This window comes from Gossypium hirsutum, chromosome D04 (genome assembly GCF_007990345.1).
Source record: "Gossypium hirsutum isolate 1008001.06 chromosome D04, Gossypium_hirsutum_v2.1, whole genome shotgun sequence".
NCBI classification, from domain to species: domain Eukaryota; kingdom Viridiplantae; phylum Streptophyta; class Magnoliopsida; order Malvales; family Malvaceae; genus Gossypium; species Gossypium hirsutum.
This window is the reverse complement of record NC_053440.1, coordinates 55,180,794-55,194,173: the sequence shown is the minus strand read 5'-3', so window position 1 is coordinate 55,194,173 and position 13,380 is coordinate 55,180,794.

Below are 13,380 nucleotides of genomic sequence, written 5' to 3'. Positions count from 1 at the left end.
ATATATATTATTTTAAAAAAGTCATATATGCTTTTAGATTTTTGTATTTATGCTTATATATTTTTCTATTTTTATAATTTTTAAGATTTACGTATTTGTTAAAAAATTTCAACTTTTTTTATATAAATTTATGATTTTTTTTATTTTTTAAAACTTATATATTTGATAATTTTATAAAAATTTATATACATTTGGAATTCTCATATACTTTTATGGTTTTTAATTTTTTTAATTTTTATAATTTAAAACAATTATATATTTGATAAAAAATTATTTTTATTTTTTAATATATACTATTTTTTATATTTATTTCTATGTTTATAATTTTTAAATTTGTATTTTTTGAGGAAATTTTTAAATTTTTATATGTTTTTCTATATTATGATTTTTAAAAATTATATATTTCGTAATTTTTTTATTTATATTTTTTATGGATTTAAATATTTTTCTGTTTCTTTAAACTTTATATATGATAATTTATATTCTAAAAACGCTACGTGGCGTGCATTCAATGGCTAAACTACTTAAAACAACCACTAATTTTTAGTCATAATGATAAATCTATCCCCTAGTGTTTACCCATTTGTCACTTGGTTCTAATTCTTATTTTTTAATCACTTTGGCTACAGCCTTCAAAAATTAGTTAATTTGTTTCTGAATGCAAAATTAGTTGCATCGTGAAAATTTAATGATATTGTCTTCACAATTCATTTGTACTTTATATAAATTTAAAATATAATAATAACTATTTAAAAATTCAACAAATTTTAAAATATTCATAAAATATTTTTAGAAAATTATTCATGTCAGTAATGAAGTCAGTAATGAAGTACAAGCAAACTGTAGTACAAACTACTATGTCAATGTTATTAAAATTTTAATAGTTCAATTAACTTTTCGTCCAAAAATAAGTAATTTGACTAAATGTTGAAGGTTGTAGTGGAAGTGATAGAAAAAATGAAGCCAAGGTGACAAAATAGATCAACATTAAAAGTTAAATTTAGCATTATACCTTTTTTAAATAATGTTAAAAAATTAGATAAAAACTATAATGAGTAAATATTTTATATACCAAAATGGATCAAAAAAAGGTACTTGTTATACCCTTACCAATGAAGGACACATGGCAAATCGTCGAACGATCCATGGGTTGCCCATTGGTGGACCCTTCGGTGAATTAGCCTACGAATGGCCAGCAACTTACCCTCCACAACTCACCCCTCACGGGACCACCTAGGCTTAACCATCTCGTACAGCCTCAATGATAAAGGTTTTAAAGCAAGATAATCTATGCCATGGACAAGACAACCATGCAACCAGTAATAGCATTGACACCTAGCCAACCTGCACAACCATGCAAGACCTCATACGGACCTCCACACAACACTACTAGATAGAGGGCAACCCGCTATATAAGCTTGGGTGCATGAGGGCATGGGAATTATTCTTCTTTCCCATCACAACCATCACTTTCTTCTCCCTCTTCCTCTCACTCCCTAGATCTTTCTCCTCAAATAACATCTCAAATCGTGAATTAAACATTTATTTTTATTTAAAGTGAATGAAAATATTACATTTTTTTTATGTTGGAAGATGATGGCAAGATAGGACAATGCTTGGAAGGCCAAAATTATTAGTAAAATTAATTTGATATATTTTTTATAATAAATAATTTATAATAATGTTTGGTATATTAAAAAAGTAGGAAAAATCTACATGGTATGTATATGCGAAGATTGAGGAGGCGAGGTCCAATGAGTGGAGGAGCGTCGTGGGGAGGACGTGGCTATTGGCTGCATTTAATAACATTGCAAAACCTCACGAGTCAACCAATTATGTAACTACCTTTACGTCAATTCACCTTTGTGGTTCCTATTCTCATGGACCAAATCCATTTCAACAATTAGGATTTGCATTCATGTAACTTTTTCAAAAAAACAATTAAGTTTTCTTTTTCAGATACTTTAATTTTTAAAATGCATAAAAAAATCCTTAAACTTTTTTCAGAAAAATCAATTAAACTATTGTTTTTCTCTCACTTAATTAGGTACTTGAATTGTCAAAATACATCAAAAAAGCTCTCTCTCTCTCTTTTCTTTGCACTTAATTGGCAAAATGCATCAAAAATACATTTTGACCGTTAAAGCTAGCCGCCTCTAATTTTTTCAATTAAAGTCACCATGTCTCACAATCACGATGTGACATGTGACAAAAATGATAAAAAATAAAAATCAATAAAATTTATAAAAAATATTAAATTTTAATAAAAAATTATAAGAAATATTTAATTTTTATTAAAAATTAGAAAAAAAAAGTTATAAAAATGGTAAAAATTTATAAAATATATATAATTTTATAAAGTCGTAAGAAAATGATAAAAATGTAAAGAAATATGAAATTCGTAAAATAATTATAAAAATTATTGTACCAAAAGAAATATTTTATAATTTTTCTATAACATTTATTATTTTTTTTATTTTTTATTAATTTTTTATTATTTGTCGTTACATGTCACGCTGTGTTACGATATGGCTTTAACTGAGAAAAAAAACAATTGGAATCGTTAATTTTAACTGTCAACGTTAAAGTTGACAACTTAAATATTAATATTTTTAATAAAAAATATATTAATGTTTTAAACTAACACGTGGATGACTCGGTGTGAGTGCCACGTAGGAAAAACAGGGTGGTGACGCGAGGACGAAGAGGTGCGTAAAGTCAATTCCATGTCAGCAGAAAAGAGTGCCGGTGGGGCCACCATCGACTGAGGGTGCACTGAAGTTGATGGATGTGTTAACTAACATATCTGCCCTAGTGCATTCAATATCCAGCAAGTTTGCATGTGGAAGTGATTGTTCCACTGCAACCGCGTCCACCATAAGAAAATTCAACATCATCGTTGAACCATCCAACTGAATGCATTTCTTATATTTTAAGTTGATTGCATGAGATCTACCATTTGATTATGTGTTTATGAACTTTTTTTTCATCATAATATAATGAAAAATCCTACAGAAATTCTCTTATATACTATACTTAAATGGATAAATATTAAAATTATATATTAATTTTAATTAAATGTGCAATGCTATACATGAATCTTGATTTTGTGTAATTTTATACATAAAATTTTAATTTTTAATTCAAATTTCACAAATCACTACCAATATTATTGAATCAACACACTTTTACATTAATATATTACATACACAAATAATTATATTAATCGAATATGAAAATAAAATTATGTGTTCATTTCTTTAATTGAGTACAATTGAATCAAAATCAAAGTTTTATGTATATTTATGAACCATAATTCAAATTTCATATATATAATTGCGCTAAATCAAAATTCACATATCAAATTACATATTAAATAAAAGTTCGTGTATGCATTTAATATTTATCCCAATACTTAAACTACCCATAACTCCCAAAATCATTAAAATAGAAGATATTACGTATTTAAGCAAGTTCATTATTATATCACCTATCAAATGACCCATATACCTCCCTTTATCCAATTTTCTTCATAGTAATGCACAAAAAAATGCTTACTAAGGAATATTGCATATTATATTTTTAAGAGAAATATAAGTTTGAATCTTGAAAACGACATTTTTTTTGTAACAATATATAAATAGCATTAATTACGAGCTAACAGTAGGATCAATGTTGGATAATCAAAAACTTCTGTCAAACCTCTTTCATTAAATCAATTAAAGTACCAGCAGCAAAGTTCACCTCTCTAGGTACTTGTTTTATGAGCACTCTCCACTTACGGCTGCATAGTTATTGAATACGCAAAATCACATCTCTATTTGAATGGGAAACGATATTGTTAAAAGGAACAATCATGACCTACGAATCCCGAAAATAAACTATAAAATGAACTTAAACGATACCAATATATTGCTTACTATTAGGGAAAAAAAAAAGTAACCATGGGTCCAAAATTAACAGTGACCTAAAGATGGGTTTGTTTGAACTAACCAACAACTATATGTTGAAAATATATAACAATTTCTTCCCTAAAACAGCAAATTTCTCAAAAGTCGAAATTTAAAACAAAGCCTTGAGCAATCTCTTTTGTCTCAACCACTCTTTTCTTTTAAAGGTAAAATCGCCCTTTTCATATGCAAAATTATTATTCAAGCAATGAATTGGTCATTGGGAATGGAATATTACTATTCCCTCTTATATATTTTTTTCCCGAATATATCAAGTTTCAATAAATTCAAAATAAAAAACCCTTATATTTAAGAGATCCCTCTATACTATTAAAAAAAATCAAATACGGCCAAATTGGAATAAGATTAACATTTACTATTAAAAAATGTATAATGTCAAATTTAACCCTTAATATTTACATATTTTATCAACTTGACCATTATTCTTTTTTTTTTAAGCTAAATTTAGACCACAACCTTTTAAAAAGAATCAAATTTGACCATCAACCTTTTGAAAAAGAGTCGAAATGATTTTTTTTTAGCGAGAATACTAACTAAAATGTTAAAATTTCAAACATAGCGGCTTGCATGACAATCCTCATGTACTCTATTTTTTTATGAACTTTTTATATTTTTTAAATTTTGATTTTGATTCCTTTTTTTTTTATAATTTTGAATTATTTGTTGACGTGACAAATAAAACAAATGGTGTTATGTTAGCATAATGTGCATATGGACTGTTATGCGAGTAGCCATACCAACAAAATAAAAAAATTAATGTTTTAGTCAGTATTTCCGTTAAAAAAGGCAATTTGACTCTTTTCTAAAAGATTAAGGGCCAAATTGACAAAAAAATGTAAACACTGAAGGCTAAATTTATCATTATATATTTTTAAAAAAATCATTTACTGCTTAAAAGAGTTAATATTTTTAAATTTTTTATGATTATGTAAGCAAAATCTTTTGTTGGAATTGAACTGCAATTGAAAAAAATAACTTTCAAGGCATTTTTTGTGCAATAAATATTAAACCATATTATAATATAAACTTATTTGATTATTTTAATACTATAAAAATTAAATTAATCTATTTAATAATAAAGAAACTAACTTAATCCGGTTCTATAATATAAGGACCTCTCGGATATTTAACCCATTAACAGTTATAGTAACAATAGTGGGCCACGTGTAACGCTAATCTGTCACATTTTAACCTGTGGTGTGCCACATCATTTGATATTTCCATTTAATTTTTATTTTTTCATATCTAATGGTCACAGGTCAGAACAATCGTTTTCCACTCATTTTGTCCCTGCGAAATTAAGATATAAATTTGGACTATTGCTTGATTTGGCTGGATTGGAAATCAGCTGCCTTATAACTTTTTATGTTTTTGGTTGATTGATTTATGTAGCTACCAAAAGGTCAAAAGATTAATATTAGGGTAAATTTATTTTCAGTGTCATTAAATTATTAGTAAGTTTACGTTTTAGTCATTCAACTTTAAAAAGTTATAAATTAGTCATTTAATTATTTTAAAATTTTCATTTAAGTTATTGGGTTGTTTAATCGTTGTTGTATGGTGCTCTTCTTCCCCTTCTCTTCTATAGTTCATTTTTTTCATGAAACAGTTTTAAATGTCATGAATCTGCAAACCAGATTCAAGCAGTTTTCTTCTTCAATATCCGACTTTGACTGTCAGATTGACTTAGATCTAAGGTATGTTGTTTTATTCGTTGTTGGGTACTGATCCATCGTATCATCATTTAGAGCTCGCTTGCCGGACTTTAAAAAAGAAAAACTTAACAGCCCAGTGACTTAAATAAAAACTTTTGAATAATTTGATGACTATTTTGTAACTTTTTAAAATTGAATAACTAAAATGTAAACTTATTAATAATTTAATAATATTGCGCGTAATTAACTCTATTAACTAAAATGAAAATCTAGTGAAAAGGACAAATGATTAGCACCTAATTATCCATAAATATGAATTTTGCATGTAAGTAAAATCTCTTGAGTCTTGTCATGTTATATCCGAAGGCCTAAACACCAAAGCTGAAGAATATCCGAATTCTCAAATTCAAATTTCGAATTAATTGAGTTGAGGTATTCACTAAATTAATTTTTTAAATTTAAGGTGTTAAAATTTACAATTTGAAAAAGCTGAATAACAAATTGTTATAAATAATTATTGGGTTACTATCAATCTTGAAAACAAGTAAATTAGTCCCTCTTGAAAAAAAAAACAAAAATTGTAAATTTATATTAAAAATTTTATTTTTCCTTGATTTTGTTCTAATAACATTAATCATATTATCAAATTTTGATAGAACCCAAATTTAGGGTCTGTTTGATTGCCAGTAAAATATTTTCCGTAAAATGATTTCGGGAAAATGTTTTACTTTTCTGTAAAATGATTTACTGGAAAATATTTTCTGGTGTTTGATTGAATCTGTGTAAAATATTTTCAGCTGTTTGGCAGATTTCTTGGAAATATTTTTCGAAAAAATTGTTTTTACATATATTGATATATATTAATAAATTTTTATATTTTAAATTATTTTTACATATATTGCAATGATTTATTTATAATAATACTCAATTATTAAGCCACAATATTAATCGTTATAAATTGAAAAAAAATTAATATCAAATAAATTATTTGTAATTGTGTTAAAAAAATAAGTATTGAATAATTAAAAAAACAAGTTGGAAATGATTTTCCGGAAAATCAATTCCTTCAATCAAACAGACTAAAATAGACAAACGAAAATACATATATCAAACGCGAACCTAATTACCAAATTCATAGCCGAAAATTATATTATCCCGTACTTTCTTTTATTGATCAAGCATACTATATGCTAGAATCACAACAGCATTCATTATGTTTGTAATTGTGATAAACACATGCAATCATAATATAAATCTTTTACAGGACAGTGGGTTGGTGCCAATTGTGGAACTGGAAATCTTGCTTGATGGTGACCTTGGAATGGATAGGACTTTCAAAGTAGCCTAGAAGGTATGGCCCGAGGTTTTCTTCTACCTTGCTGAGAATAATGTGATGTTTGAGGCCATCCTCTCGAAGCCTAGCATGGTTACTCCTGGTGCTGAATGCAAGGACAAGGCCCTGAAGCTCCTCCACTGCACAATCCCCTCAGCTGTCGTTGGAATCATGGCTCAGGTTATCTGTCCAAGCCTGAAGATTAACTTGAAATTTGAGAAAATTCGAGAAAAAAATGTTATGCCCGAAAGATGGATTAGGGCAAAAAATTAGACCCATTTCAAATACGAGTCAAGATTGGACTTAAACATTTAAGGCCCAAACTAATCCAACCCGTCTTCTATGTTTATTATAAAATATGTTAAGTTATAGTACCGGATCAAATTAATCTCTCTATTATTAAATTGATAAATTTAATCCCTATATATACTACCTATACTATTACAAATAAACAAATAAGTTCAAATTATAATAAAATCAAGGACCATTTTACCAATTAAGGCCCATTTCCAACTTTTTTTATAGAAATGGGTCAATTTTTTCATTATTTACCAAAAAAGGCCAAAAACTACAAAACGCGTCCATGTAGGAGTATTTTTTGGGAAAATTTCAACAAATTGCATCCCTGAGGGAGTGATTTTGCCATGTCAGCACAAAACACGCTGATGTGGATGAGCTTTACCCCATGTCAGCAAAAACACATTACATGGGCACACTTCTACCCGTTCTCAAATTAAATTTTCATAGAAGGTCAATTTTTTTTGAAAAATTATAAAAATAGACCATTTTTTTAAAAATTTACAAAAATAAGCCTTTACAAAGACCCAAAGTGGCAACACCATTTTTATTATTATTTTAAAGTGTCACCAAATAATATGAAAATAAAACTTACAAAGCAGATCTTTATATAGACTCAAAGTCTCATTTCCCTTATTTTCTTAAACAATGTGAGATATGAGACATGTATATATGTAGACTCATGAATAAATTTATAGTTTGTTCCTAAACAATGTGGGATTCCTTCATCTTTTAACGAACAACATAAGATTAAAGGCTACACTATATTTTATATTTTTTTACTTATAGAGTTTAATTTTTTTTTTACAAAAAGTTAACATTTGTTACATTATAAATAAAACTTTTAAACTCTATAAGTAAAAAAATTATAAAATATAAAATGAGTATGGTAAAATATTAAAAAATAAATATTTTAAAAATTACTAATAATTGAGTGATCATTTTGTAAGTTTTTATAATTCGATAGCTAAAAAATCATAGTTCAGTGACTACTAATGTAATTTAATCTAGATATAAAAATATGAAAAATAATTATTATATTTTATGTATATTATATATTTCTATTAAAAAGACTTATTTAACATAATTATATGCTATGTTTAAATAGATTATCTATCTAGTCAAAATACATCTGAAATAAATTTATTAGCATTCATTAGGTGATGAAAATTAAATTAAAATTAGGATTAAAATTTAATGAGTATAGTAAAATATTAAAAAAAATATTTAAAAAAGATACATCAATTTTTTAAAATTACAAAAAATATACTATTTGAGTACCAAATACTCACCATTTATTTATTAATCAAATATTCATAATATAAAATAAAATAAAAAATTTAATAGTATAACTTCTAAATTTAAATAATGGAAAATTATTTTAAAAATTAGAATTGCATGGATATTAACTTCAAACATTTAAAATTCAATAGAAGATTATTGCATGTACAAGTTTTATATGTGCAATTTATTCTTTTTTTTAATAGTCCTTTTGTTTATGCTAACAATTCTAAAATGCAACAAGATTAAATATCTCAAAAGATAATTTTATAATATGAGAAAATGTTAACAAAATATAAAAAAATAGAAATTGTTTTGTAAAAAATTATAAAATATACTGTAGCTTTTAATCTTATGTTGTTAGTTAAAAGACGAAGGAATCTCACATTGTTTAGGAACAAGTTGCAAACCTATTCATGAGTCTATATATATACACTCATGTCTCATATCCCACATTGCTTAAAAAACAAGGAAAATGAGACTTTGGGTCTATATAAAGATCTTTGTAAGTTTTATTTCCATATTAATTAGTGACAAACTTATAATAAAAAAAATGGTGTTACCACTTTAAAGGTTTATTTTCGTAAATTTTCAAAAAATTTGGTTTATTTTTATATCTTTTTTTTTAAAATGACCTTTTTTGAAAATGTAATTCGAGAACAGGCAAAAGCATGCCCATGTTAGTGCGATTTTGCTGACATGGGGTAAAGCACGTCCATGTCAGCATGCTTTGTGCTGACATGGCAAAATTGCTTCATCAGGATGCGATTTGCTAAATGTCCCCCAAAAATGCTCCTACATGAGAAAATTGGTCCATTTCTATAAATAAAGTTAGAAATTGGCCTTTAATGGTAAAATTGTCAAAATCAACATTTACGATATAAAAATATCTTTAAAAATTGTTTTTTTCGGTTGTTGTTTAATTCCATATAAAAGATTCTATTTATAAAATCATAAAAACTTTAAAAATATTAGTAAATGTTAACTCTTCCACTTTAACTATATCTGATTGTTTTTCATGGTGCAAAGACTAAACTGATCTATTTAATAATAGAAAGACTAATTTAATCAAGTTTCTATAACGGAGCAACCATCCGAGTACACTGTAACACCCCCTACCCGTATCTGTTGTCGGAATAGGGCACGAGGAATTACCGGAGTTTACTGAACATTTTCAATAATTCTGAATCATTTATTATTCATATTTTGAAAATAATCATAACGTCCCTCTATTGGGCTCTCAAAGCCCAAAACATTTATTAGGAACCTACTGGGATTAAATCAGAATCATAGGAAAATTTTCGTAGAATCCTAAATATATATATAGATTTTAATTTTTTTTTCAACTTATGGTCATCTCTTTTCATACATGAACACATACATATCACGGATTTTTATTCTTACATTTCCAAATTCCAACATAACGTGAGCATATTTCATTTATGTCAATATCATTTTCAGCATTATCGAAAATAGCTCGGTTGAAAATCATCTTTGTATTAACAAAACAATTTCGTTAGAGCCCGAAGATATCACACCATCACGAGTCATAACATGGCATGTATAGCTGGACTCACATATGCTACGTTCGGTCCAAGAACCGACTAAATCGTAACTCTAATACCACTAAATATAACACCCCAAATCTGGTCTAAACGTTATGACCGAATCTAGCGATGTCACATTGTAACACCCCTTACCCGTATTCGATGCCGGAATAGGGTACAAGACATTACCAGAACACATACACTTATAAACATGTTAAACCGAGTTATAAAGTTTCATTCAAATTTAAACTCTTCAAATTTTTAACATGCTTTTATAAATCTTCACGTTATAACTTCAAATTACCATGTTTGTAACAAGTTTCTGAGACTCAATATATACTCATGCAATTCAATACTTCATTTCCATTTCATTTAATTCACGATTCTCATGTTCACGATTCAATTCAATTTCTCAATCCAATATACATTTCAATACCACAATAATTCATTTAATTCTAATCATATCATTTGCAATTTCCATTTAATTCACGTACAATTCAATTTCATTAATTTCAATACTAATACATATTTATCGTTTAACGTCCCCTTTTTGCATCATTTTACACTTCAAGCATGAACCTAGTATTTCATTTCCTTTCCACTCCCGTTTCCTATGCATATCACATAAGATATAAACAATACACTCAACCATAGTCGTAAGCTAGTCTTTTTGAAGACTAACCACATGATAAACAATTTTAATAAAGATTACAAACTTTAAACCTTACCACCCTTTTATGATCACAATCATATTTCTATCTAGACATTTACCATCTCAATACATAATTTTATAAATTTAATGTGGCGTAATCCAGCCACAACTTGGCCGAAGCCTAAGCATACACCACAAACATGCTAGCCAAATAAACATATAGTATAATAATTATAAGCATGGATAAACACCACATTTATTTATGTATCAAACTTATCAACATGAGTTAATTCATAAACCATTTCTGATATTGCTACATACCAAATCATATACCAAGTATACCACATACACATACTATGAAACTTGATTTTCTCACATGAACTTTAACTATAACTAATAATGCACAATTATAAACATCATTTCTTTTCAATCGTTTATCGATTATAATTGAGCATATAGCCAGTTATACACAAATCATTCATATGTTCTTCCAATTTTCCTTCTCCTCCTCTCCATTCCACATCCTTAATGTGTATAACACACTTAAACAACATTAACTACAATTTCACTATTCACTCACATGTATATTCAAAGCTGTCTATTCAAGTTAGAGGCACTAAATTATTTTTACCCGGAGCTACAGAACTCCAAACTAAGATCCATAAATTTTCCCCAAAACTAGATTCACATATATTTTTACCATAAAATTTTTAGAATTTTTGGTGTAGCCAAGTAGTACAGTTTATTCTTTAAAGTTTCCCCTGTTTCACTTCTCGACAGTTCTGACCTCTCTTCACTAAAAATTAATTATCTCATTGTATAGAATTCAGATATTGTTTCTGTTTATTTCTATTGAAAATAGATTCACAGGATTCTAAACATATAAAATTTATCCCATAATTATTTTTTTACAATTTTTGAAATTTTTTCAAAGTCAGAACAGGGGATTCCGAACTCATTCTGACTCTGTCTAACTAAACTTCAAATATCTCAAAATATATAACTCTTTTGCTTGCTCTGTTTCTTTTATGTGAAAATAGACTCATTCAACTTCAATTTCATATATTATTCAGCCTCTAATTCAATATCCACCATTTTTTGTGATTTTTCAAAGTCACACAACTGTTGATGTCTAAACTATTTTATTGCTAAATGTACTCTTTCATAATTTCACTTTTTCACTTTCAATCAAAATTCAATTCAAAATTCACTTTTTCATTTCTAAGTCGATATTCAATTCAATTCCACACCTATATTCATTATTCAATTACACTTAGTCAATTTCCCGATGAACACTTCTGAATAATAACAGATACTCGGTGGATTCAGCACATAGCAACCACCTTATTAATCAATGATGTCCGGTGGAATCAGCACATAGCAACCACTTTACTAATCAATGATGTTCGGTTCACATAGTAGCCTGCACATAGTACTACATATGTGACCATTACTATTTGATACATGTAGTAGCCTACACATAGTACTACACACGTGATCGAAACTATGTGGTACGCATAGTAGCCTGCACATAGTACTATACATGCGACCTATCATTCCGGTACACGTAGTAGCCTGTACATAGTACTACACACGTGACCATGACTTTCACTTTTACATAGTGGCCTACACACAATCTGTGCTACACATGCGATCATTTTTGTCACTTCATTCGTATCCCTTTTTATTCCAAATGTTCATTCGAGAATTTTTCACTTTTTCTCACTTTTCTTTTTATCGATCAATTACAATTTCTCGTCTTTCTTGATTTATAACAACACATTTAACTTATATAACCTTCACACTATTCATTCCAGTCCAAAAATCATACTTTGGAAAAATTACATTTTTACTCCTAAAGTTTTACAAAATTACAATTTTGCCCTTAGGCTCGTAAAATAATTTTTATTCAATTTCCTTACATTTTAGGCCTAGATGAACCATTTTCATAACTATAGCAGTCCACAATACTCACTTATTCACACACTTGTGACATATTTTATAACTTTTACAAATTAATCCTTTTAGGCATTTTCATCGAAAACTACTTAGTACAAATCGTTTATCACACTCAAAACATTCATATTCTTCCATAAAACATCAAAATACATGCATGTAATTCATGGGTAAAATTTTAAACACAAACCCTAGTTCAAAACAATTGTAAAAATATGTAAATCTTGTTACGAGGATTTTAAAAACGTAAAAATCATTAAAAACGGGGATAGAACGGACTTACAATCGAGCTTGGAAGCTTGAAAAACCCTAGTCATGGTTTTTCCATGCAATTTTAGGCCTAGGGGTTGAAGATGGACAAAAATTGGCTTTTAATTTTGTTTTTAATTCATTTTAATAACTAAAATAACCAAAATGCCCTTAATGAAAAACTTTGGAAACATGCCTAACCATACTCATTTTTGTCCATCAACTTAACCAATGGTCTAATTACCATATAAAGACCTCTAATTTAAAATTTCATAATAATTGGACACCTCTAACATATAGAACTCAACTTTTGCACTTTTTACAATTTAGTTCTTTTGACTAAATTGAGTGCCCAAACGTCAAAATTTTCGAACGAAATTTTCACAAAATCATTTTTTGAAATCGTAGACCACAAAAATATAATGAAAATAAATTTTTT